Source organism: Eublepharis macularius, chromosome 10 (genome assembly GCF_028583425.1).
Source record: "Eublepharis macularius isolate TG4126 chromosome 10, MPM_Emac_v1.0, whole genome shotgun sequence".
In the NCBI taxonomy this organism is placed as follows: Eukaryota; Metazoa; Chordata; class Lepidosauria; order Squamata; family Eublepharidae; genus Eublepharis; species Eublepharis macularius.
Window position 1 is genome coordinate 52,323,557 of NC_072799.1, and position 27,331 is coordinate 52,350,887.

General features: G+C 40.6%; 1 protein-coding gene across 3 annotated transcripts in view; it reads right to left on the reverse strand.

Annotated features, from left to right (window-relative positions):
- INPP4B (inositol polyphosphate-4-phosphatase type II B) overlaps positions 1-27,331 on the reverse strand; it is a 428,879-nt gene that overhangs the window by 330,661 nt on the left and 70,887 nt on the right. The window contains exon 1 of one of the 3 annotated variants that reach the window (XM_054990216.1): positions 24,343-24,425. The exons of the other annotated variants lie outside the window; for them this stretch is intronic. The gene's annotated coding sequence lies outside the window, so the exon portion shown is untranslated. Of the gene's footprint in view, positions 1-24,342; positions 24,426-27,331 lie in introns of those variants that run through there. 3 annotated transcript variants of the gene reach the window in all.

Below are 27,331 nucleotides of genomic sequence, written 5' to 3' on the forward strand. Positions count from 1 at the left end.
ACGCTGCAAAAATACAACTGAACACAGTAGAGACTGGAAGACACAGTTTTTTATATGGAAAATGCACAACTGTTTCCCAAAACACAATACAAATCAAAGTATATGTAATACATTCTTCATCTTTGACTAGTCAGTGATAAATTAAGGCTGAAATCAAGTCCTGGGAGTTGTAAGTAATATTTCCAGATATGTGCAAGTCACTGCAGGGAAAAAAACACTTTTAAGCACTAACACAAAAGCTGTATTTTCTTTAAATCAATATTTATGTGCCTTTGAGTAATTTGTATTAAGGCTGCTTTATCAACTCTTCAAATACCTTCAACATTCAATGTACTAAAAAAACTGCATTTTATCTTCTTGTTCAATGTGTGTTTCAATCAAATAAATATAGCATAATCAGGGCTCATTTCGAGGGGGAACATGCAGGAACACAGTTCCAGCAGTTCCCCAAAGAGGTCACATGTCAGGTGGCCCTGCCCACCTGACTCTTGGCCATTTTGGGCCTGTTTTGTCCTGGATTGGGGCTGAAACGGCCTGGATTGGGCCTCTGATGGGTGGTGGATCACTCTCCTTGTTCAGCAGCAGGCCAAATCCTGACCATTTTCAGCCCCTTTTTGCCATTTTGGGCCCAATTTCAGCCCTGAATGGCCAGGATTGGGTCCAAAACAGCCAGGATAGGTGATGTCAGGGGGTGTGGCATATGCAAATCAGTTATACTAATGACCCATTTCTGGAGATGTCAAGTGGTGTGCCATAGGCTAATTAGTTATGCTAATGAGTTACGCTAATGAGTTCCTCCCGCTCTTTTTCTACGAAATGACCCTTGAGTGTAATGAACATTTTTCACTGTTTCATAAAGTACTCTTGAAGCCATAAACCTTGGCTAAGTTACTTCATCAGCTTCATGACAGTAGAAAACAAATGTTTTAATGATCTGGAAAACTGTCGTTCCTTCAGTTATTTCCTTCTTTCAATTTAACATATTTTTTGCTATTTGGGCATTTCCCCCAGAAGAATATTTAATGCAATTATTTTGCATATACCATAAAATCATTTCAGAAATAAATGCAAAACCTGTATTGTTTAATCTTGAGCAAACGGAATAAAGGCTTTTAACAAACAATTTAATGAACTATCCACATAACTGACTCTCAGTTCAAGAAACTCCAACCACTCCCAAGGTAGGGCACTGTATTGTATTTCAATCATACCTGACCAACCTGTCTCAAGAAACTGACCTTCACAGACAGTCAGCAAATGGAACATACTATGATAATGTTATTACTCTTTCAGTGTACAACGTAACAAACATGTGTTGCTGTAACACAAAATAAACTGCCACATCTCTAAGAGTTAGGTTTCAGTCCGGGCTACTTGTAGGGTGCTATACCTATTCTCATCAAGTCAAACAGGGTAGACAACATAAAGACATGCTCCACTGACTCTCAGGTGACTTCATTTCTTGAGACCAAATACAATGATTTTGAAAAGACATTTCAGTTTTGTTTTGACTAATAAAAATACTTGTCTTTCCAGCAGCTAACACTTTAGGTGATGGACAGGTGATGCACCGTCCATTTAAAAACCATCAAATAATGCCATAAAAACTACAAATACAGCAACAAACACAACTCTACCATTCGGTGAGAAAGACCCAGACGAGAGGCACATATCTTTATCCCCCAAACCATCTGAAAACTTGGTATGGGTTAGGAGAGCTGCTGCAGCCCAGTGGAGGGGCACATTGAGACCAAGGTGGCATGGCAAAACACTGGATAGCCCCCACTCACCTGCTGGTTTTTTCCTTCATAAGTGGTTTGGTCGCTTAAAAATGCTTTACGGTTAAAATGGGAGCTTGAATCTGTGAGGATTTCTGTAGCATGAAGGATGCTACAGCACACCACCCTCCTTGCTGATGAGGAGCTTGTACGTCCTTTTTCAGAAAATTCAGACTAGAGGGGTTCTCTCCTGCTCCTAAGCTGAACTCCTGTTAGAAATCCTGTTCAAAAGCACTGGGGAAAACTCAGGGATGCAAACCCCAAGAAGTAGAATAGCTATCTTCCAATATCATATTCTTCGAGTGATCCACAGATCCTCGTGGAAACTTAAAATAAGATGCCTTCAGCCCCCTACCCTCAATACAGTGTGGAAGGATTCACTGATGCATCCTACCAAAATTGGAAGAGAGAGATGAGAATTAACAGGATCACATTCCACCTGTCACCTCCATATTTCCAGTCCAGGACTGTCAAAGCAGTTTGAACTTTGGCCTAATTCTGAGTTGCTGTGGGTCCAGAATAGCAATTTATAAAGGTGCTTAAAATTCAAAAGCACATGGGTTAACAATATTGAATTTTAAGTATCTTTATGCATTTATATTCTAGATCTTTCTCACCCAGAGTACCACATTTGGGAATAGACTTTGGATCCATCTTTTCACAACTCACTTGAAAAAGGAAATATATCCACTTAGTAATGGACAAAGACTCACAAATATCTCACTATTCCTCATTTTCCTCAGAATTTCTTATATATTTCATAAAATATTCATGAACGATACCAAAGGAGCCTTGAGGGTTTCAGGGCGTGTTCCATTTATACAGATTGTATTCTTGCAATATTCAAATACATTTTAAGTCTAAAAATTCATTCTGTGTACTGTGTACTTAAGTCAAAAGCACATAGGGAATGAAAGGTTTCTTTAGGAGGCAGGCAGTCCAGGCTTAACTCCCCTTATAGACTGGAAGGGCATTGTTGAAGTTACTCACTTTCAGCCTAACTACTTTCCAAGATTATTGTAAGGGTAAAATGAAGATATTGATAATATATGTGATGGACTCAGCTTCAGAAGCTGAGATTTCCAGTCAGTGAGCATATGATTGACATGTTTCCTCCCCCCTTCATGGGGCTAGCCGAAATGGCAGTTGAGGATGGAATGTTGGGGAAGCTGTCAGTTGGAGTTGGAGGGTAAACAAGAGAGTGAAAGAGGGTTGGAACCTGACTTTAGGCCAGAGAGGGTCAGCCAGAGAATCCTCTGTGAGATGAAATAATGTTTGTGAAACACTTTTAGTCCTAGGACTAAAGTGGGGAAAACCAGTACTAACTCCTACTTAGACTCAAGAGATCTGAGAATTATAGAGGGCCAAGGAAGTGGGTAGAGAGGAGTCTCCCCTTCAGTGCCAGGAACAGGGTTATAGCTCGTAACTATAACACCTGCTCAGTATCTAGTAAGAGTTTGTCTCAGCGGAGCACCCTGGAGAGGAGCAAAAGTTGTCCTGTGTTTGTGTTTGAGTATATAAAGTGTAACATCTGTGAAGCAGTGTCAATCTCTGAAAGAAGCCAGCAACCTAGAGTTAAACCGAGCGTTTTGTGCCTCACACCAGTGAAGTTGCTGTATAAAAACCTTTCTGTTACTTAAGTTCAAACATCTGCCTACCTGCCTTTAGACTTTAACTTACTGTAAATAAACCTTCTGTTACCTTTTGAACCTCCCCATGCCTTGTGTGCCAGTTTCTGCTAAAGGGAAGTGCAAACTCCTGATCTGTCCCCTACTAAGACTTGGCTGGGTAACCATTTTTAATATTTCTTAAGGGTGGGACAAGAAGGAAAGTTGACGCTTAACATCAACCACGCTACCAGAGGCTTCCCAGCCCAGTATACAGCTTCATAGGCTTAAAGAGAAGTTTTACCTCAAGGTAGGGGACATGGGTTTGTGGCAATATACAAATGTGCCATTTGCACCACTGATATAAAAGTAGTCAGAAGAATAAATATTAATTTTGATTTCTAAGCCACTGGCAAGGAAAAAATACTTGTATAACTCTAGAATATCATTCTCTTGTTACATAAGCTTTAGACAATATTGTATATCCTATTGTTGGGGGTGGAGAAGGACTGGTCCTGGGAAAAACACGCAGACTGCTACAGCTCCACCAATGGGTGAGAAAGACCCAGATGACCCGTTCTGACAGCAGGAGAAAGAGGCTGTCAGTTTCACAGATCCCGCGCTGGAACCAGTGCAGAGTCTGTGAAACCGACAGCCCCTTTCTCCTGCTGCCTGGCCTGTCAGTTTTACAGACCTGGCACCAGTTCTAGCATGGGGTCTGTGAAACTGACAGCCCTGGCAGCAGGAAAAGAGGCTGAACCCAGTGCAGAGACTGTGAAACTGACAGCCTCTTTCTTCTGCTGCCAGAGCCGCAGGAGAAAGGGGCTGTCAGTTACACAAATCCTGCGTTAGGTTCAGCCGATGGGCTGAAACAGGTGCGGGGTCTGTGAAACTCCGAACCAGCCATGGCTGGAAAAATTCATTTGTTCTGTTAAAACGTGGTCCCACGGAACACGTGTTTTGGTGCAAACAAACCAGCCATTCCATACAGAATTTTGTTCCGTGGCTCGTTTTGTGCCCATATCTAGTTGTCAAGTGTTATAGTCAAAAAGCGATATGGCAAAAGTGTGGGTTTTTTTAATGTAATTAAGAGACTTATTAGGATTTCCAATTGCACTGACATATACCAAACTGCAAAAATGCGATTATTCAATTCAGTGTGTTAACAATAATACTCTGGTAATATACACAAGCCAATAATATAGGGTTGCCAGGTGTTCAGCTTTCAACTGGATAGTCAGTTTTTTTAGGACTCTGTGAGGGAAACATATTTGAAATACCAGACACCTCGTCATTGCTGAGTGAGCGGCTAGCCCATCTACCCTCCTGCATGCTGCCACCACTGCCAAGAGAGTGAGTGGTCAGCTCACCCACCCTCCTGCATGCTGCTCGGCAGTGGCTAGCCAACCCGCCTGCCCCAGAAATGGGGCGGCATGATGATATCACACTAGTACTGATGTCATCGCACAGGGGCCAGGAGAGCATGCATGAATAACAAATATGAGGTGAGTGCAGCCCTCCCCAGTTCTGGTATTTGTCCAGAATTTATCTGGCAGCCCTTGCTCCAGACCGGAAAATTCTGAAAATTTGGAGATGGAGCCTGAAGAGGGTGGGATATGGGGAGCAGAAGGACCTCAGTAAGATACAATGCCACCCTCCAAAGCAGCCTCTACTGGCATAGTACTTCCAGAAGCCTAGGGCAGGGTTTCAAGAGTCAGTCATGGTACAGTTGCAGAGAGTAGCCAGAGTCCAGTTTAAAAGTCAGGGGTTCCAGAAAGCAGATATGCCAAGTCCAGTCCAGAGGTCAAGGGTCTAGAAGTCAGGTACTAGAAAAATCAGTGGCGCAGTCATCAAATGTACTTGTTGCATCCACAAACTGCTGTTTCTCCAGGCTGACCTTAATGAACTAAACAGCCAGCCAATTACTTGGCAGTCATCCTGAAACTATTTCAGTAGTTGACAGATGATGCTGGATCATGAATCTAGCACTCCTCCTCTGCTCCTGCCACCCTATGTGTCTCTGACAGCATCAGCGCTGCAAGACTGTGGGGGAGCTGGATGGGCTGGGAGGGGCCTCTGACACGTTGCCTGCTTTAGAGCAACCCTTGACTCTGCCTCAGCTGTGGGCGGTGATTCAGTTAGTAGCCTGATTTCTTGTTGTTCTCCTCCTGGCTCGAAATCAGCTGCAACCAGTTGATTAATTACTGGCTGAGAGCTAGCGGCAAGTAGCTCTTCATCTAAAGACTCCTCGTCATTGCTGGGCTCAGAATGACTCATGACACCGCCATTTTCTCTAGGGAAGCTGTGGCCTGGAGATTAGTTTTGATTCCAGGAGGTCTCCAAGAATCAAACCTACAATAATAATATAGGTGCATCTTGTATGTGATTATAAGGAATACATTAAAGAACGAATTCTTGAATATGACAATATATCAGACTTTTTAAAAATGTCTTATTTGTTGCCCGTCATTAAGTAAACAAATTTCCTTATTAAAATATTAGTATTCCTTATAAACCCTGGAAATATAGTTGGTTTTTAAGGTGCCACTAGACCTGACTCTTGCTCGTCTACCACAGACCAACACAGCTACCCACCTGAAACTTACATAATTCTGAAAGTCATAAGAATTTGCATCAAGAAAAAAGAAGGAACTTCTAATAATTCACACCACAATTTTACAGTATAGTGAAATACAATTTGCAAAACAAATGCCCTCTTTCCATTTTCTGTAGAAACACACCAACATATCCTTCACTATTTAAATCAACAGCAAAATTCTCATTCTAACCAACTTTACCTGAAGCTAGTATTCTGCAATCAAGAAATTTGATAGAAGAGATTCTAAGAGCCATTGCAGAAGTGGGCAGTTGTTACGGGGCTCATATGGAAGATATTTATGAATAAGCCTTTTATAGTCACTAGTATCCAGCTGGATCTGAGATTAACACAGTTTAATGGGCTCATGATCAAAATTTGCTCCATGGTATAAAACCATCAAAAAAGACCACACTAGAGCACGTTACCTGACTGATATCACAGTCTATAAGCTCAGGGTAGCATTTACATCATTATGCTTCCAGTCTATACCAACTGAGATGCTACTCGGGCGATTCCAAACCCCCCCCCCCCCCAGCAATCAGCATATATGTATCTGTGGGACCTCAATTGAGGACTTACACACTATGTTTTAAACTGTCCTTTATACCAAGAACCAAGGGGGAAATTTCTGGTGAATATTTTATCTGGTCTCCATCTTTTGTCTGACTTTGATAAACTAAATTTTATACTTTCAGACACAGACCCTTTTATTTTGAATAGGATGGCACTCTATGCCCTGGCTGCTAGGAAAACAAGGGCAAGTGTGGCAACTAGGAGAGTAAACACCTGTACAGATTGCTGTCTTATAAGCTGCTAGAAACCATTTGGTTTTAATGTTGTTTATTTTTTACATTTTAGGTCAAATGCATTTTATTGTAATTTTATTTATATGCATGTAATTAGATTTGTATTCATGTATTTTTTTGTCTTTTAATGAAAGGTTTTGGATTGTGAAGGCCTATGGCCATATACAATAAATTATCTATCTATCTATCTATCTATCTATCTATCTATCTATCTATCTATCTATCTATCTATCTATCTATCTATCTATCTATCTATCTATCTATCTATCTACTGCAGACCTCAAAGAGACTGTAAGCAAGTACACAAATATCAAAAATATTCATGTACACATCTCCCTATAAAAATGAGTAATTTGAGTAAGTCTGTGGCTATAGTCAGCATCAACTTCCATAGTCATATCTGCTAAATGTAGGATCAGTTAATCTTTTTAATCACCTTCAGGTAAATAATTTGCTCACATCAAGTTTATTCAGATCAAGGTCATTCAAAATACGTCGCTACTTTCAGTACATGAACCTATTTATAGGTTGTATGTTTTTTTCCCCAAACTTTATTTTCCATTTTTTCTCTTTAGTTTTTTCATAAACACCCCACCCTTAACAGTACAGAGTAACATTCACAACTGTATTATAATATATGACAACGCTAATAATTAACAACAGGGTATTAAGGGTGTATAGTAAACAAAAGAACCTACTACAGCAATATACAATAGATAACGACTGCAGACATAGACAAGTCAAAGAGTGGACAAAATCGTATAAATCAAGGTTTTGGGGATCTGCGATTGGTCTGTGACAGTGATGTAGTCAAGGTATGGGAGCCACATATTGGCAAAAGTAGATTAAAAACGTGGGTTATCTAACATTTGAAGATGGTCAGCAAGCTTTTCCATTATGAAAAGGTCCCATACTTTATCGTACCATTTAGTTAGAGAGGGTAAAATAGCTTTGTTCCAAGAGAATGCTATAGACAATTTGGCAGCTACTAGCATAAACAAAATCAAATCCCTTCTAATTTTGGGAATACTGTCATCCTCCCATAGGCCTAAGAGAACTAGCCCAGGTGAAGGTGGGATTGTATATCATGTGATTTTCTTAATGTGAAAGAAAATCTTCCCCCAATAAGTTTGGAAAACTGGGCAACTCCACCAACAATGGATAAAGCTACCCGGTTGACCACATCGTCTCCAGCACAGTGGACTGTATCTTCGGTTGATCTTATGAAGTTGGCACGGGTAAGTATACCATCTAGCTAGTATTTTATAAGAGAGGGGCCGTTTCCAGATGGCTTACCTGCCTCCGGAACGTCGTGCCATGTTGCGGGGAAAACGCGAAATACTGCATTTTCTCGTGCGAGTTTTGCACAACGTTGCACAAAACTCGTGCGAGAAAATGCGGTATTTCGCATTTTCCCCGCAACATGGCGGGACGTTCCGGAGGCAGGTAAGCCGTCTGGAAATGGCCAACGTTTGGACCCTAAGAGCTCTAGAATTGAGTGTTTTAGTTTTCCAAATGCTTTCCCATAGAGTTTCAGATAGTTTAAAGCCACAATCTTTGTCCCAAAGGGTTTGGTACTTCATGATGGTATCTTTCCCTTTCTTGGTGACTATTTGGTATAACCTAGATATCAGGCCTTTCCTCAATATGGTGTCATGGTATAGGATTACTTCAAAGTCAGTAAGGTCTCTATTAAATGCTTCTTTTATACTTCTACTTTCCGATAGATGTTGTACCTGTAAATATTGATACCATGGAAGTTTGATATTAGTGACTTCTTCTAGTTTAGCCTTTTCTATAATGTGACCTTGTTTTATAATATCTTTTAACCTATATTTCTGTATTCCTCTCCATAAGCTATAGCCATGGGGTTGTGAAGCCGGCAAGAACCAGCTCTGTCCAAGGAAGGATGTTACAGGTGAGATTTTAGGTGCAAGCCATTTCCTCTCTTTATCCCAAATATTTAATGTGATGTTGCAAAGCATATTACAATTAATTGGAGAGGGTCGTTCCTTAGGGGCATTCCAAATAATGTTTCTAATATCCCTGGGCCAATAGTAAGAACTTTCAATGCTAACCCATTGGACCTGGTTTTGAAAATAGAACAAGGACGTGAGGTTTGCAAGGTGGATTGCCGTATAGTAATGTTTCAGTGATGGAATTGATAGGCCACCCCTTTTAGCTGATCTAGTCATAGTCATTTTATTAATTCTAGATCTTCTATATTCGCAGATGAAATTAATTAGGTTTGACTGCCATTTTTGGATTTCCTTATCAGTTAAAGAGATAGGGAGCATTCTAAAATAAAACTGGTATAGAGGGAGAATAAACGATTTTATTAAATTGAGCCTTTCATTCCAACTTAAGGCTATTTTGCTGTTATCTCTGAGTATAAAATTAACCTTGTTAGACAGATCATTATAGTTGTATTCCTTCAGTTTTCCCATTTGTATTGGTATTTTGACGCCTAAATAGTTCCAGTATTTATTAATCCATTTATATGAAACTGTGTCTTTAAGCCTTTTAGTTAAAGGTGCTGAAATAATTACTGGAAAAAGTTCCAATTTATTGAAATTAATTTTAAAACCTGACACTTTGCCAAAGGAAGAGATGGTTGATTCTAAGAAAGCTAATGAGTATTCTGGGTCAGTGATGTAAATTGCCATGTCGTCAGCAAAGAGGCTGAGTTTATAGTCTTGATTGTTAATCATTACACCTTTGATTTCAGCCTTACTTCTGATTTTAGCCAGAGGTTCTAACAAAATGGCAAAGAGTAGGGGGGATAGGGGGCATCCCTGACGAGTGCCTCTAGTCATAATAAACTCTTCTGAGAGGAGACCATTTGCAGTTACTTGGGCCCTGGGCTGGGCATATAGCATCTGCATAGTTTTGAGAAAAAAAGGGCCAAGACCCATGGTTTCAAGTGTATGCAAAAGGAATTGCGTCTCAAGTCTGTCAAAGGCTTTTTCCGCATCTAAAGACAAGATAAGAGATTCTATCCTGTTATGTTTACAGTAATTAATGATATCAATTGTTTTCCTTATATTGTCAGCGATGTTTCTCAAGGGCATAAAACGAGTTTGATCATTATGAATATAGTTTGTGATAAATTTATTGAGCCTATTCGCAAGTATAGCAATAAAAAATTTAGCATCTTGATTCAAAAGGGATATAGGCCTATATGAGGCTGGGTCAGTGGGGTCTTTCCCCTTTTTAGGTATCAGAATGATTTTAGATTCCAGCCAAGTACGGGGGATTGAGCCTTTTAGTAGTGCTGAGTTACAGGTGATAGTTAAGGGGTTTGCCAGTGTATCGATAAACTTTTTGTAAAATTCGGCTGAAAACCCATCTCTCCCAGGGTCTTTATTTAATTTTAAATTCTTAATAGTTTCGATTACCTCTTGTTTAGTGATTTGTCGCTCCATAGCCTCCCTGTGATCTTGTGATAATTTCTTCATCTTTACTGATGAGAAAAAGGAAACTATGGAGGGCTTCTCTGGCTTCTCTGAAGAATACAAGAGTTGATAGTAATTAGCAAAGGTTCCCAATATCTACTTTACATTGGAGGTCTGTACCCCTTTGGAATTTCGGATCGTCCAGATTGAGTTAGTTGACACTTTCCTACGGACTTTCCACGCCAAAAGGCTCAAAGACTTGGGGCTCCTATGCCAGTACCTCTGTTTCACATACAATAGATTTTTACGTATGTCGTGTGTTTCAAGGGCTTCCAATTTTTTCCGTTCGTTGGTTAGTTTCTTGTAGACTTTGGTACTACAAGATTTTTTTATGTTTGGCCTCAAGGGTACGTATTTTATCTAGCAATTCTAATTTATACTGTTCTTTTTTCTTTTTATAGAATGTGGCCAGTGAAATGAATTTGCCTCTTATCACTGCCTTCATAGCATCCCATGTTATAGGCTGAGTAGTTTCTTCATTGGAATTGATTTTAAAGTATTCTTTCAACTCTTTGTCAATTTCTTCTGTAAATGATTGATCTAATAAAAGAAATTTATTCAATCTCCATTGAAATCCTTGTTTGTTAGTTGATTTTTGGTAAATATCACATTCTACCCAAGCATGGTCTGACCATGCCTTTGGCCCAATCATGGTTGAGGTGATTAGGTGTCTGAGATTAGGGGAGGTTAGGATGTAGTCTATATGTGTATGAACATCATGGCGAGGTGAGAAATATGTATAATCTCTCGTTTTGATGTTGAAGCCGCCAAATATCTATAAGGGAGAAATTGCGAAATAAATCATTTAGCCCTGAAGGTGTACTAGTATTTGGCTGTTTATTTTTATGATTAAGTGGGTGAGATCTGTCTAGGTTACTGTCTGCAACATGGTTAAGATCCGCCCCTATAAGGAGATCTCCTTCTGCAAAATTGGTTAATTGTGTGAGTATTTCATGGGTAAAGTCCAATTGCTTGCTATTGGGGGCGTATAGTGATGCAATTGTTAGTTTAAGTCCATTTACTATGCCCTTGACCCAAAGGTATCTACCCATTGGGTCTGCTTTAACTGCCAATAACTGGAACATAGTATTTTTGGAAATTAGGACAGTTACTCCCCTGGCCTTAGAGGAGCCCGGGGCTTGAAAGTGGTACTGGAACCAGTTGGATTGGAGTACTTGAGGCGATTTGCCTTTCAAGTGGCTTTCTTGCAGTAGTACAATATTGGGGCATTGTTTTACTATGCTAGATGACACCCTCTTGAGCTTGATGATATTATTAAGCCCCCTACAATTAAATGAAATTACCTTGAGACTGTCAGGCATGTTGTCGTTTGTTAAGTGCTTGCAATTTATAGCGTAGTTTACCGAAGAGGTAAGCCTTCTTTAAGACCCAGCATAACATACTGCATTGGCAAATATATCTAGCATAATAAAGGTAAAGAGGTAAACCATAAACAAGTATAGTTATATTAAACAAGAAAAGACATTCAACATGACTAATGGTGTGACACATAACATTAAGTAGTGTGGTTCTTATAACAGGATCATACCAGAGGAACCAATGCATATCAGAGTTGCCACTTGCCTTGTTTCCCTTCCTTCATCCCCATACCCACCCTAACCCCAACTTTCCCGTTTCCCCTGCCACCCACACCACCCACACCAACCCAAAAACAACTGGAATCATAACAAAAACAATGCTAAAACCTCAATCAGAGGTTGTACTCCAACGGCACTGAAGTAACTCAGTGCAATGAGAACGGTGTGCCCTCAAATTGGAGGTCTCTAGCACTACTTGGGGGTAAAAGAAAAAGGGAACCCCCCCCTCCCCGACCAGTTTAGTCTATCTATATTAAGCTTAAAATAGATAGTAGTTGGGCGCAAGTGATCAGATTGAAAACTTGCAGCATGCTTCATGTAAGACACTATATGTTGGTAAGCATGCTCGTAAGTCAACCTATAGGATAGTAAGTTAGGCAGAGAGCTTGCAGCATGCTTCTTGTAAGACACCTTATAAGTTAGTGAGCAAATTGCATAGTATGAGAGGTCCTTTTAGCGATTCTGTGAAGCTCTAGTAGGGATTTTGCTTCTCATCTTCTTTGATCCTGACGCCTGCTCCGTTTCAGAATCCAAATCTTCAGGGAAAGTCTTCCCCCGATTTAAGCTCAAGTCTCTCAGAAGCCTCTTGCCAGACTCAGAATCATTTGCATAAAAGGATTTTCCTTGATGGAAGACCTGAAGTTTAGTGGACGAAATCCATCTATATTTAATGTTTTCTTCATGGAGCCTGGCTGTGGTAGCTTTCAATTCCCTGCGGTGAGCCAAAATCTCAGCTGTGAGATCTTGATATATTTGGATCTTATCTTCCTGAAATGAGAAAAAGCCTCGTGTCCTCGCTTCACGGAGTATTTTTCCTCTAGTGCGAGCGCTTGAGAATCTGACCACAATGTCTCTGCCACTTTTATTTTGCGGATTACGCTGAGAGCCCTGCCGATAGGCATAGTTGATCAGAGGCGCAATACCATCCTCTAGGCCCAGTGTTGTTGCCAGCCAGTTAGCTATGAAGGAAGCCAGGTCAGATGAACCTTCAGCCTCTTCTCCAAAACCACGAAATTTAAGGTTGTTGAAATTGATTTTGTTTTCCAAATCAAGAAGTTTAGCTTTCATCCAGGTATTTTCCTCCTGCAATACCCTAGTGTCATCTTGAAGTGTTAGTCCTAACTGCAATGCTGTTTCTGCAGTTTTTGCTACCTGCTGGACGCTATTGTTAAGCTCCTGGCGCTGCTCTGTTAGGGGCTTAATCAGGGCCTCCATTCATTTACCCAGTTTATCTTCAAGCAAATCTATTTTTGCAGCGATGTCACATTCTAGGGCTTGGATCTCTGCTTCCTTTCCCTCTTCTGAGCATGCAGTGGCCATTTTGGTGGGTTTTGGTGTGTTGGGGCCTGCTCTGTTGTTTACTGATCCCGCTGGGAAAAAGGCTTTAAAAGAGGGGGGAGTGGGGTCAGCAGTTTTGCTCTTGCCTCCCCCGGACTTCCCCATTACCTTGATAGAAAAGTTGAGCCTCTATAGTGCTGTAAAACTGGTCGTTGGGAGGAGGGTAGTCAGAGCTCCTGTTTTAAGCAACCAGCATCGTCGGTGCGTCGCCCCCTATCGTTGTACATTTTTTAAAGGAAAACTTTTAATTCATATTTAATGCATAACTTGGTAATAGAGTCAAGAAAGTTACCTGAACAGGAACGTCTTTCATCAAAGGAAAGGCTTGCAGAAATATTATACAAATAGCCATATTAACTATTGTTTCCAGAGTAGGTTGATCATTTCCATGTCTAATTCAACGGTGCTTTAGTTTTGCATTTAGTTACCTGATTCATGGTTAAATAACATAATTTAAATCATAAGCTATGACATGGTAATCTTCCCCATCTCACCTGTTATTTTTGCACTGCTCACCACAAAGAACAGACGTTACCAAGTAATTGTAGTAATGAGCTGCATTGAGAAAAGGGTATGACTCACAGTCACAACAAGCCCCTAGTACTAGACTGCACACTAAATCTAAAGCTGGTCTGCTAGTCTAGGACAACTACTCAGTAGTGGCCAGCTTTATATTATTGGATTCTATAAACAAACCAAAATTAGTATTAATTGCTAAAAAAAAATTTATTGTATATACTTATATTTGCTCTACTACATTTTCTTTTTTAAAAAACACCTATTTTCTATTTTTCCATATAGTAAGGATTTATTTTGATCTTCTGAAATCTAGAATTGACACTCTAAAAAAGAAACTCATCCTCTCTCAACCAACCTTGTAAACACACATTTATCTTCATCATGTCTACAAACATTTTAATTATACTATCAGCAGGAGCTCCGGCAGTTAATGGAATCATATCCCTTTATCCTTGCCAGCTCATATTCTACAAAAAACTGGTAAAGTTATTTCCAGAGGAATATTTTTAAAAAGGGAAGGATCAGAGGAGGGGTTATACAGCAGCAGGAGCAATAACAGCTAGCAAGTAGGAGTAGAGCATCCTTATAATTTAAGCCCATGTGTACTGAACACCACTGTATCTTGGTAATGATTTTCAGTATTTCTCCACCCCACCCCATGCTATCTCATTTTGAACACCATTTAAAGGCATGTTTGTTTCTATAGTGTACCAGACATTTGACAAATTAATGGATAAGGCATTACAGCAATGAGCAAGCCACAGAGTTAACCATCATTTTTTGCTCAAAGACAGGAAGTGCCTATGTTTAAACTTCCATAGAAGGTGATGATTTGCTAGCAGAGAAACAAAATGAATGATGTGAAGTTATGAGTCAACCCCAAATACATTTGCTGATTAATAGGTAGATAGGGTGCTTAAAACTGTATGACTGTATGCCCTTAACCTCCTACCCCAAAAAAGAAAAAAGCTTTAATTCAGTAAATGTCCAGGTCCAATAGCACCTTAAAGACCAACTAAATTTCCAAAGTATGAGCTTTCAAGAGTCAAAGCTCCCTTTGTCAAAAAAAAGGAGTGAAAAAATGCAGGAGTCTTATAATTCAGGAAGAGGATGGCAGAGATACTGGGGGGGGGGGGTGCGCTTCGGATTTTTAACCTGAAACGGGCACAATTCGGAAAGATTTGGTATTGCTGGCCCCAATTCGGAATACCGAAGCAAAGCTTTCCGAATCGGCGGCAGCCCTTTGCTGGTTGTTTGCACAAACAGCCAGCAAAGTTCTGCAGAAAGCTAAAGCTTCCTGCCCTTTCTTAGAAGAGGGGAGGGCAAGAGAAGGAGTTAATTACAAGTTGTAATTAACTTAATAGAGCAAAGGTGTGAAGTGCAGAAAATTAGCACCTGTAATGCGAGAAAAATCCTATTTCCCAATTCAACCCTGGGGGATCCGTTGTTCCAAATTAGCAAAAAAACTCAGTTCCAGCAAACTTGCATTGTAATTTTCCTTCCACTCTTCTACTACAGACCAACATGACTACCCACTTGAAACTAATCCAGTTAAAGGTTAGGCATTTCATCAGTCAAAAACCTGCCAAGTATTTTTTAATTATTAAATGCATTTGAATTACAAAAAAACATATTTTAACATTCAAAAGGATTTATAGCAATTACAAAAACAAATGAGCTAACTTTTATTGAGAAATAACACAATTACCGTTAAAAAGTAAATAACTATGACTTAATAATATTAAGCAAGGTTTCCATAAATAATGGAATCCATAAATTCAAGACAGGTTTCAGTCTACAGTTGTAAACTTTTTTTTTACAAAATTAAAGGCATTAAAAAGAAATGAACAAAACAACAGCAACTATTTAAAAAGTAAGTGTTCAAAGGCAGTTCAATTGGCAGCAGGTTAATTTTTCTATAACAAACTCTAATGCCTCACAGGAGTTTAGCAGAGCAGACAGCCACACAGTGAGTGTACCCTGACAGATACACCAAGTGAGGAATCATGAGTAGTCCACCTTTGTCCTTGTAGATGGCTCATGTTCTTGTTCAGAAAGATGAAATCCTACCTTCAGGTCATAGCTGATTTATGGTGACCCGACAAGGTTTTCATGGCAAGATACTAACAGAGGTGGTCTTCCATTGCCTGCCTCTGCAACCCTAGTCTTCATTGGAGGTCTCCCATCCAATTACTAAGCAAGTCTGACCCTGCTTAGCTTCTGATATCTGACAAAACCAGGCTCTCCTGGGCTACTCAGAATACCTGCAGTTAAAACAGGTAGCTAGTCACAGAAACTTTGCTTTATAGCTATGTTTGCTGCTGGGCTAGGGGTCGAGTAGCCCTCATTCCTGATATTGTTAACGAGACCATAATGAAATTAAAAGGGTAAACTGCCAACGGCTTTATTGCTTTTATGGTATCTGACACGTGGCCATGATTAAATAATAAACAGTCAACTGAGTAGCATGTCAACCTTAACATCAGTTATTTTAACCTGAAACACCAGACTTAGCTGACAGTTATAAATGGTGGTTGAAAAAAACAAATGAAATCAAGGCAAAAATAAAACAAAATAACAGCCAATTTTTTAAAAGTTGTTTTAAGTATTCAACAGGTATTGTTTTAGTTGGATATTAAAAACTGCTCAAAGATGTAGATAATATAGCCACAAGAGTTACAGTGTATTCAAAATTATGGGGTAGTCAGATCTCTTCCTCTTACTTCTCCTCCACCAGTTTTTTTTAAATTTATTCCATATTGCTAAATTTTCTCTTGTAAAGCAGTGCATTCTATTTACTTCTATCTTTAGATTCCATAACTAAATATCCTCTTGTTCTTACTATATACATTTATTGATAATTGTTACTATGCCAATGCCTCTCCAGTTAAGCTAATTGGCTAAGTTAAGCATCATTATTTTAAAAACAGTTTGGTACACCAATGTAAGATCACAAACATTTTATGTAAAAGTTACCTAACCAATTCAAAAAAACCCGATTTCTGAATAATATAATTCAGATTAGGACATAGATTATATTTACATTGATAAACATTTATTTTTGTTTACTTAGAAACCTTTACAAAGCTTGCAAATGTATTATTTTCATTTCCTGGAAATCTATTACTTTAGCACCAAAAGCCCCAGTCAGATGCTCAAAATACCACCCCCACTTCTCTTTGTAAAAAGATTTGATGAAAGATGCCCAAACATTAAGTTCTCCACAAAACGTAGGGAGGCCAGGTATCATACTTCAGCAGGAAATCTCCTGTACCCAGCTGGCTCTGCTTGCTGCCACCTGGGGGAACAACAGGGGGAAATTGCTGGAGGAAGTGGGGAGGGGGTGATCGATGTCAGGATGGTGCCATAACTTGACTTCCAGTGTGACCCAGAAGTGATGTCATCACATTGGCTGATGCTCTAGAATTTGCCCACTATTATAGAGTTTGGGGCAAATGCTAGTATATCACCCCTATGAAATTCCAGGTTGTGCCTGAAGTGGCATCATGGCATCAACCCAATGACAATTCCACCTATTTACCCCAGCATTCCCCCGCACTGATAAAGTTTCCCACCAATTGGTAGCCTTGGGCTGGCAACCCTAATAATGGCACCTTACCAACCATAGGATAAGAAGCACAATACAGAAAGTGCTTTACCCCAAATCAATCTATAAGTAGGCTTGACCTAGCTTCCGCTAAAATAAACTGGCTTTTCTCCACAGACTTGATTAAAGTGAATCATACATTGTACAACTACGTTCCTGAAAAGCGTTCTGATTGCACATCACTGTGTTTTTATTACAGAAGTAATTTTTAAATGGTCTTTGGATGTTGCTGTGGTGTGGGAAGAAAAATTGTTTGTTGTCCCCTCTGTTGCTATACTGATCCCTCAGTATGAATCTTTTATCAAAACAATGTCTGCTTATCCATTACGGGGTGAAAGGGGAGAGAAAGAGAGCAAGAATAGAACAGCTGCAAATACTTCATAATCATGTGAAAATCCGCTTCATAAGACAACAGGGTACATCCCTTAATCCAAGCACCAATGAAATCCAAGTACCCAGAGGAGCTTTTGGATAGGGAGCCTCTTGGTGCTTTGATGCAGCACTATCTGCAACACATTTAGCAGAAGAATTTCATTTCATCCTCTAAAGAATTGATCCATTAGCTTTACTGAGTTAATCTACAGCACTGCTGACAACCTGTTTTTTCATCACATTCTTCCTCATTGAGTAATACTTCAAATTCGTCTTATGCTTACTCTGGTATCAGTTTTCAACCCCTCTCTCTTATACACACATACACACACACACACACAAATCCCTGCACTTCCAACAAAGGTACCAGTAAACAAGATAGAAGCCAGTGATGATAATTCTACAACAGACTCTGAAAAATCCAAAGATATCAAGAACATCTTTGTAAATTGGAAAAAATATGTTTCTGATAATATATTAATTCTGGATGAAAATTTTTGTTAAAGTATCTTAAGCAGATTTTCATATACAAAAATATGAAACATAATTCGGCCCTGACCCGGCTGCCACGCTGCGGCTTCAGCCAGGGGACGAAAATTGCCTCCTCGGAATGAGGAGGAGGCAGACGGCCGTTCCCAACATCCATGCGACGGAGTTGGAGTTGTGCTGGGCTGCGTGGTGCTCGGAGGCAGTAGCTCTGCCTAGACCACAGCCTGAGGGAAGGGAGAGAGCAGTTTGTGTGCCGCGGCAGCGCGGAGAGGGTTGCAGCAAATACGGGGAGGTAGGAGAGGGTGTAGGTGCAGCTTCTGGGGCTTGTATACCCCCGTCTTCTCTGGCTTGTTGTGAGGTAACCATTGCTTAGGAGAGGGGTGTAAGTGCGTCTTCTGGGGCTTGTATACCCCCCCTCTTCTCTGGCCTGTTGTGAGGTAACCATTTTTTTATACTGGCTGAAAGGTTAAGACGTCTGAGGCTCAGTGACTGCATTGCTGGGCAGTTAGTTCGATGGGCCTTTTGCTACAATTTTCTTTAACAGCCGCCATTTTGAGATTGGTAGCCATTTCAGTTGGAGGCCCAGTGGGCCTGGTGGTTTTGCTAGGCCTGGGCCACGTTTGGATATAGTAGCCACCATTTTGTAAGTGGGCCATTTTGTTCCCACATTACAGCCCTGCAATTTTGTCATTGAATCGCATTAAAAAAAAATTAAAGCAGTAACAGCATAGCATTAGGTAAATAAATTCCTACAGCAAATTTATCAGGTGCTTGCTACTGGCAATTGGCTTGCTGAGATGGCATCTAGAAAGGGCAAGGGTACAGCTAAGGACAAACAGCCCGCCAGGAAGCAGCCTCCTAAGCGTCCCTCCCCCCGTTCTCTCCTCTTCAGAGGATGAAGAGGATGCCAATTTCAACTCAGGTATTCTGAGGCAACTGAAGGCGTTAAATAGAGCAAAAGAGGTATCAGCCCTCACGACGGGGGTGGGCAAGCGTGCTAGGCCAGTGAGGGCAGCATCTAAATCGGCTTTCTGGGCAGAAATCCTGAAACGTCTTTCTGCCCTTGAATCCTTAACAGGTCCAGTTGACAGGGGGCTAGTACCAGCCATGAAGTACGTGACGCAGAAGAGGATGCTGTGCTGGTAGCTGAATCAAAAGGACAAATGAACAGTGGACAGGTCGCTGTGGCGGCTGAACCCAGTGAGTCAGACGGTAACAGCAGACATGTGCCTGGCCATGGGGACCCTGAGGTCAGGCAGCTGCCTCCGGGTTCCTGAGTACCATGGCTCCTTCCTTCACTTTTAATACCAACAGTTCATTTTGGCAGGCACCGGGGCAGATGGTGAAGGTACTACTGGAGCTGGCCACCCCGAGCACACAGTTGGCTCCTGGGAATCATCACTCAATGTGGGGGATTGGTGATAGCTAAGCCCTTGGAATGCCTTCTATGGGTTGGCAAAGTGGGCCGTATCCACCTTGGGGCCTACTGCCTTATGGGGCTTATGGGCAAGTCCCTTATAGGGCACTTCCTTTTGGCAATACAGCTTTGCCCCTGGGGGACCATCTTACCCAGGCCACCAGGGATAAGACAGTTAAAGGGGAGTATGTAGACGTCTTCATCCTTCTTTTCCGGGAGCTGGAGAAGAGGGATAAGGACGATCTAGATGAATGTGACAACTAAAAGATTAGAAGAAGGAAAGTAGACCGTAACTGGCATAATTGGCTCCCGGGGTTTCTGATCTATGCAGGGGTGCTGGGTAGAGCCCATCCTTTACAGGCAGTGTCTCTATTCCAGTACCTGAACGTTATTTATAGGGGGTACACAGACGTCGTTGGTGCTGCTTGGCTGCAGTATGATGAAGAGTTTAGGATGCAGGCTGCCCTCAATCTGCAGCTCTCCTGGGACCAAATGCACCAGCAGCTGTGGCTGCAGGTGATGTCCCCTGTAAAGCCAAACTCCGGAGATAGGTCTGATAGTGGCCACCTGATTCACCACCCTTTAACAAGTCCAGCCACCAATGGTTGTCTTCTTCCATAGTGCCAGGCAGGTGAGCTGCAGCAAGGGCTCAGGTTGGCTCTAGGCCGCCTGTGGGGCACGAGGGCCTAAGCTGAGGCTTGGCCTTTCGCATTGGCAGAAGAAAGCCGGGGAATAGGGAGCAGGATGGTGAGTAGCCCTTTGGCAATTCCCCATTGGTAGGGAAATGGAGTCTGTCAGGAGGGATGGTATGCTTTATGGCTACCACCACCTGTACAGACCGCCTACGGGGAACCCCAGGTGCAAGTCCTTCCCTCATGCTGTACAGCTGAGGCTTTAGGAGCTTGATGGGGGAGAACCCTTTGGCTGGCCGGTCGGGTACAGGCCATTCCAAGAATGGCTCACACCCGGGGCTGTGGGACTCGCCCAGACAGGTCAAGGTGGAGGTCCAGGAGTGACCTGTGCCACAAGTTGCCTTGCCGTAGTTCAGTGTTGATGTTGTATTTAATAAAGCGGCCCTTAGTTCCAATCCTTTGTGTCTGTCTCATTCTTCCGACTAGGGGGGAGGGGCAATTTGCTGAACTGCAATTGTTTAAGCTTTCCATCTTATTTTGCATTCTTACAAATGTAGATTACGACTCCCAAGTTACAATTTTCTTTCTTAAGTACTTAGAGCCACAAAAAGTTTTCCAGCTTCTCTGAAGACAAGAGATGAAGGGACTTCAAGCACCCTTTCTACAGTCAGCATATGAACAATGCTCTATAAAGGAACGTAAATGTTTAAGAAAGAGGACAGTTCTCTGTATTTCATGAGTCACAATGTAAGGAAGCTGAGAAACATCATAGAATGGATGATAATCCATAACATCTAGAACTCAGCCTCAACCATAATCAGTTTTTGTTCTTTTTTCACAAAATGGATGGCGAGTCACCTAAAACCTTTACCTTTCCTCATATATATTACTACATTTCATTTCACAAAGTCCTACACGGAGCAGAGATTTTTCCTCTCTCTCCCCTCACCATCTTATTTTAATAGGTATTACTATTAAATCATATTGATATAGAATGAATTAATTTAATACCTAAAACACAACAAAAATCAGAAGTTGCCAAAGGAGGAGTTTATTGCTGCCATCTAGTGTCACCTTCCATTATAAATCAGATTAGGACACCAACTAGGGTATTTCACACATTATGTTTATTGTACCCAAAGATAATCTGTGTTGGAAAACAACCTATCATGCATTGTGCCACAGCTTCATCTGTTTGTATACTACTGCACAATATTGCTTACAAGTGTGTTATTGCTGCAAAACATATATCTATATATCATATAATTGTACATATAACAGACAGTGGTATCTCACATAACTCTATACATGAGAACAATTTTTCTCCACATAACATCCACAACGAAAACACAAAATTCCAAATGGCAGTAAAAAGCTTCAAAACCATTGTTCTGGAATGCTGTAGCTGGCCTTGTACATCCAGCAAGGCATCACTAGTGATATCCATTCTTTACTTTCCTTCCTGACAGGGACTCCAAGTGGCTTACAAGAGCATTCTCCCTTCCTCCGTTTTATCTTCAGAACTATCACCTTCGAGGTGATCCCTGTCCAAGGTCAACAGGCTTCCATGCTCAATTAGGGATTCAACTCTGGGTCCCTAGGTTCTAGACCCTGGGTCTCCTCCCTCTTACCACTACACCACAGTGTTTCTCAACAGGACCCCGCACTTGGACAAAGGAGCTTCTGTGCTCTTATAACCTGGATCACAAAGAAAAATTAGGCAGGGCCCCCTTGTATTTTATTATAACACTGATAAAAGTAGTCTAATGTATTAAATATTTCTTGCATTTCAGATACTGAAGGCACAGGAGACTAACAAGTTTTCAAAACTGGCAAAGTGCATTTGCTTCCTATTTGCGTTTCCTTTCAGGATGTTCCCATTTGAATGCTTTCAAAGCACCCTCCACAGCACAGCTGCTGCTGGCAACTCAGGTCAACACAGAAATTTGCACTTCAAAGCTCCAGAAAATAATCTATGGAACATCCTTTAGTGTGCTACTTGCTCTCTGGTCAAGAAATACCACTCATGCCACAGGGAGCATTTCCATCTGGTAAAGAAATTTATATCTTTGTACAGAATAAGTTTGGGTTGCTCTGCTCAGAAGTTCTTGCTATATTGAAAGAAAGTGTGCTACTAACAATCAACATTCAGCCAGGGCTAGCCAAGTACTAAAACATTCTGCCAGTGTACAGAAGCTCAATAGGTTTTGTAATCAAAAAAATATAACTAATCAAGAATTCATCCAATTCACAAACAGAAATATTCAAAAAGGAAAATGGAATTACTTTCCTTCACCCAAACACTGAGCCTTAAAAGAAATAAATAACATTTCAAGGGGGGGGGAGATACCCCTCTGTCAGAATTCTTCCAAGTATCTTCTCCAAATAAAAATGTTCTAATACTACGTTTGCTTCAGCATTGGCAGAATCCTCTGACCTGACCATCCCCAAATTTAGGTTGATCAACTGAGGAACCATCATCATATTGAACTCCTAGAGCGGCATGATGTCACTTCCATCATTTTTTAATTTGGCATACGCTTTAGTGAGCTTCAGCAGATTAAAGACTGAGAGACTTTTGTGGAATCTGGTTGTAATCTGCCGTGTGTTCCCCTGAGCATCAGTGGATTAGTGTAGGTTTCAAGTCTTTAAAAAACAGTTTATACAAAAATGGCAAGAACAGTAAATAGCTGCATAAGTAGAGGTTTGGTGCTAAACAAGGTAATTATCTACTTCTATATTCAACTGGTTTTAGAAAACCTTTCGGTAAACTTGTATCTGTTTAATTATAATAAAATAATCCTAGAATTGGAAAGGACCTCCAGGTTCATCTAGTCCAACCCCTGCACAATGCAGGAAATTCACAACAACCGCCCCACACCCCCAGTGATCCCAGTGACCCAGAAGATGGCAAAACACCATCAGGATCCATACCGTTAACAATGGACTGGGGGAAATTGTCACCTGACTCCAAAGTGATGATCAACATTACCCTGGGCATGTAAGAAGGGTAAAAACTAAAAAGAATTAATAACATTCCATTTTATACTGCCCTTCAGGACAACTTAATACCACACTCAGAGTAGTTTACAAAGTATGTTATTATTATCCTTACAACAATCGCCCTGTGAGGTGGGTGGGACTGAGAGAGCTCTGAGAGAGCAGTTGACTGACCCAAGGTCACCCAGCTGGCTTCAAGTGGAGGAATGGGGAATCAAACCTGGTTCTCCAGATTAGTGTCCTACTACTCCTAACCACTACACCAAACTGACTGCTATTATTAAGGCCTACTGGGCCAAGTGAAAAACTTCTGGTAAATAACAGCCCATACAACACAAAATGCACTTTTTAGAATGAAACATGAATGTTCCAGTGGCTAGTAACCTTTGCGCACATGCCTCAGGGCTGCCCCCTTTTCCCAGTGTCTCTCCCTACCAGTCAAATAAGCAACAGTGGGGGGTGGCAGCAGGTGGGAACTGGAAGCAGGGACCTGGCAGCCCTGTGCTACAGCCAGTTAGTGCCACTGTGAAAGGTCACTGTACTCACACACATTTAATAGTTGCATAAAATGTTGCAAGACTGACTGTACCTTTTACAATTAATGATCTTTTGGACCCCTTATTCAGACATATACTTGGATATGGAGAAGAAAAGATAAAATGTATCCTTCATGCATCTTATTAAGCAGATCTCTAGTCCACAAAAGTTTATGCCACAATAAATCTTTTAGTCTTTAAGGTGCCACAAGACACTTATTTTTCTTGTGCATACTTGACACTCCAGGTGTACCCACAAATATTTAATCATAGAAGCATAAATTTGAACAAGTATACCTGAAATATCTTATGTAAACTGAAAGTTAAATACAGCGAAGAAGCTGTTTAGAGATAGCATGTTGTATGAGGAGTGAAAGGAAATCAGGAAAGTGGAAGATATGTCCATGAAATGGGAGCAGCTGGCAGATACAGAATTACTCAAAAAGGGGTCTTTTAAAAAGCACAAATTTGTCCAGGTTCTACTATGTTTGTTTTTTTCACTGCCCACCTCCACTATCTTGGCAAGATGATCCTCCCTCTTTTTTCCCCAAAACAGAAGTAGTAGAGATTGAGTGAAAGTATAGCTCACCTTTCTGATGTCCTGGTTGTAGTATCATTCTTTTATTTCCATAGGAAGAAGACTATCTGAGTAGAGCTGTTTGAACATCAAAGCTAAGATTTTGGTTGAGAATACACTGATTCAAATCTTGCCTCACCCACAAACAAACTAAACAGATGGCTTTTTTTCTTGGATTAAATATTTCCCTACTGTATAATAAGAGGACACACTGAATACGCATAGTTGGTTTTAAATACAGGAATGTAGAACTTGCATGAACCTGTTTTGCACAAACACGTAACAGTTTCTTGAATGTACATTTCACATGCTACATAATCTTTTATAACACAAATCCAATCTTAAACACTTAATAAAAACTCATGATTCTGACTTTATTTCCTTTCACATAAACTGCAGTTATTGATTTATTATACTGATCAACAGTTTTACTTATATGCTTTTCTGCCAGCTGCTAATAAAACATTAAAGTTGTGATATATGCTGTAAGACTGTAATTTATATTAAGCTTTTATAAACATATTTAGGATTACTGGAAAAAGGTGAGTTTCAATTTGCACATTCATCTTGCCAATAAGCACTCCTGCACCCAGAAATACAATTGTTTGCATAATATATTACCTTTTTATAACAAATGACAGAGTCGAACCTTCCCCACTCCATATTTAATATACTTGATTATTAAGCATACTATGATATTCATCTTCAAGCTTGCCTATCTAAGAGTCTTCAAATGTTTTCAAACAAACCTCTTAATTTCAGAGGGCTTCACAAGTGACCACATAAATTTGCAGCAGACTTAATGTGTCACAGAAACAGCTTTGAGACAGAACAAATTTTAATGGTTGTTGGTTAAAGCAAACGTTTGGCAGCTTCACAAGCGCACATGGAACTGCAGCTGAATGCCAATTGAAGCAACGTTGCAAAATGGTCTAACTATAAATTATGGCACTCTGTGTGACTTAATTTCTTATGAAGTTTGCCACTTCTAACAAGTTCATTTCTCAAAAACATACACATTAAGTTTGTGCAGCCCTAAAATATTTCTACACAGTCTCAAATTCCTAAGCAAAATAAATGTTGCATGTATGCACAGGAACAAATTGACCTAATGATTGTGAATGGTTCTTATTGTTGCATCATTAAGCCACAAACAAAGAAGAATATAATGCCACAGACACTAACAATTAGTCTAAAGATATGACTACGTCACTATTGATCACAAATTCACTTTTAAATAAAGCCTTAGAGCATGTTTTAAAATACACATTTCCAAATTCGTATTTGCTCACTGTACAATGGGGGCCTATGGAACCATTACTGCACAGCAAACCATAATTACAATTAACACTCATTTTGCATATCCATGTTTTAATGCAAGCTAACATGTCACCATTTTGAAGAGGTGAAACCGAGGGGGAAAGGGTGACATGAGAAAGTTCCCTCTGAGATCAAGTTTCGAAAGCAAAATATATTTATAAGGCAAATCGTGGAAGTCTATCCTCCCCTGCTCACACAATAAACACTTATGGATTTACTCAGAAGTAGAAACTCTGTTACTATGAAAGCAATCAACAGCAGATGGTGGTCCACACAAAAAAGTTTATATTTTCTATCATTTACACTTTGCCATTTACATCCCACTTCTCCACAATGGAGATCCAACACAGCTTACATCATTCTCCTCTGTTCCATTTTACCATCCCTACAATCCTGTGAGGTGCATTAAACTGAGTGTGTGTGGCTGGCCCAAGGTCACTGAGCAAGCTTCTATGTCAGAATGGGGATTCAAATTTGGATCTCCCAAATGCAAGTTTGACACTCTAACCACTATACAACACTGGCTTTCAAGATGAAAGATCTGGTTATTTAAGTATGCAAAACATATGCATATAAAACAACACATGAAACAGATCATGGGGTACCTTCATTCTGGCTAGCTCTGCCTGCATATATAGTAGATTTACCAGGTCTCCCACTATTGGTAACAAGGGGGAAAAAACTCCACTCTGATTGTCTAACTACATGCAATAAGAAACTTGATTACACAATGGCCGTTTCCATATGGCTTACCTGAAGACACTCCATGCCGCAACATTGTGGATCGTGCTGGGGAAAACACGAAATATCGCATTTTCTCGTGCGAGTTTTGCGCAACGTCATGAAAAACTTGCACGAGAAAACGCGATATTTCACGTTTTCCCCGGCACAATCCACAATGTTGCGGCATGGAGCGGCTTCAGGTAAGCCATCTGGAAACGGCCAATATCTTCACAGTTCAAAGGCAGAAATATACAATCACTAATATTTATCTAAGAGCTTAAAAGTTTCCATAGTAGTCAACCTCCATAAATACTCCTAAAGTGCCAATTTAAAGTGAATAAATATATTAATACATCCATAAATACATAAATAGGTATTAAGAGAGTAAAGATGTATACAAGACATTAGTCACATGGACCTATATGGCACATTCAAACAATCAAAAGGTAAGACCATTAGTAATCAATTTACATAGTTCATTGAAGACATCATAGGTAAGTCCATATATAATCAGTATTTCAACTAGACAAGGGCACGATCTGAATTACGATTTCAAAAAAACCCCGATTTTGGCATTTGCGCCATCGTGACTCAGCTAATCGGTTCCATCCACGGCAACCAATCCAGCAGTCGGGGGTTTGGTTGTTCGGGACTTGATTGGATGTATCGGTTTCTGATAGGAATTGCAGACACTCTTGCGCCAGTAGTTTATTCCCGGGGCAACAGAGTCAGGGGAATGAGCTGTGTTTGCCCTCCTTCTGTCGCCCTCGAAACACGAATGGAAGCCCAGCTTTCCTTGATTAGCAGGCTTCCTTTCAACCACGGAGCAGCAACCCAGGGGAGGGAGGGGGAAGGGGGTGTTCTGAAGCCATGGGCACAAAGGAAAGGCAAAAGGCAGTGCAGGAGGCTGGGAGGCCACCCACGCCGTTCATCTTTCCCCAGGACAAGGGGCACGCGG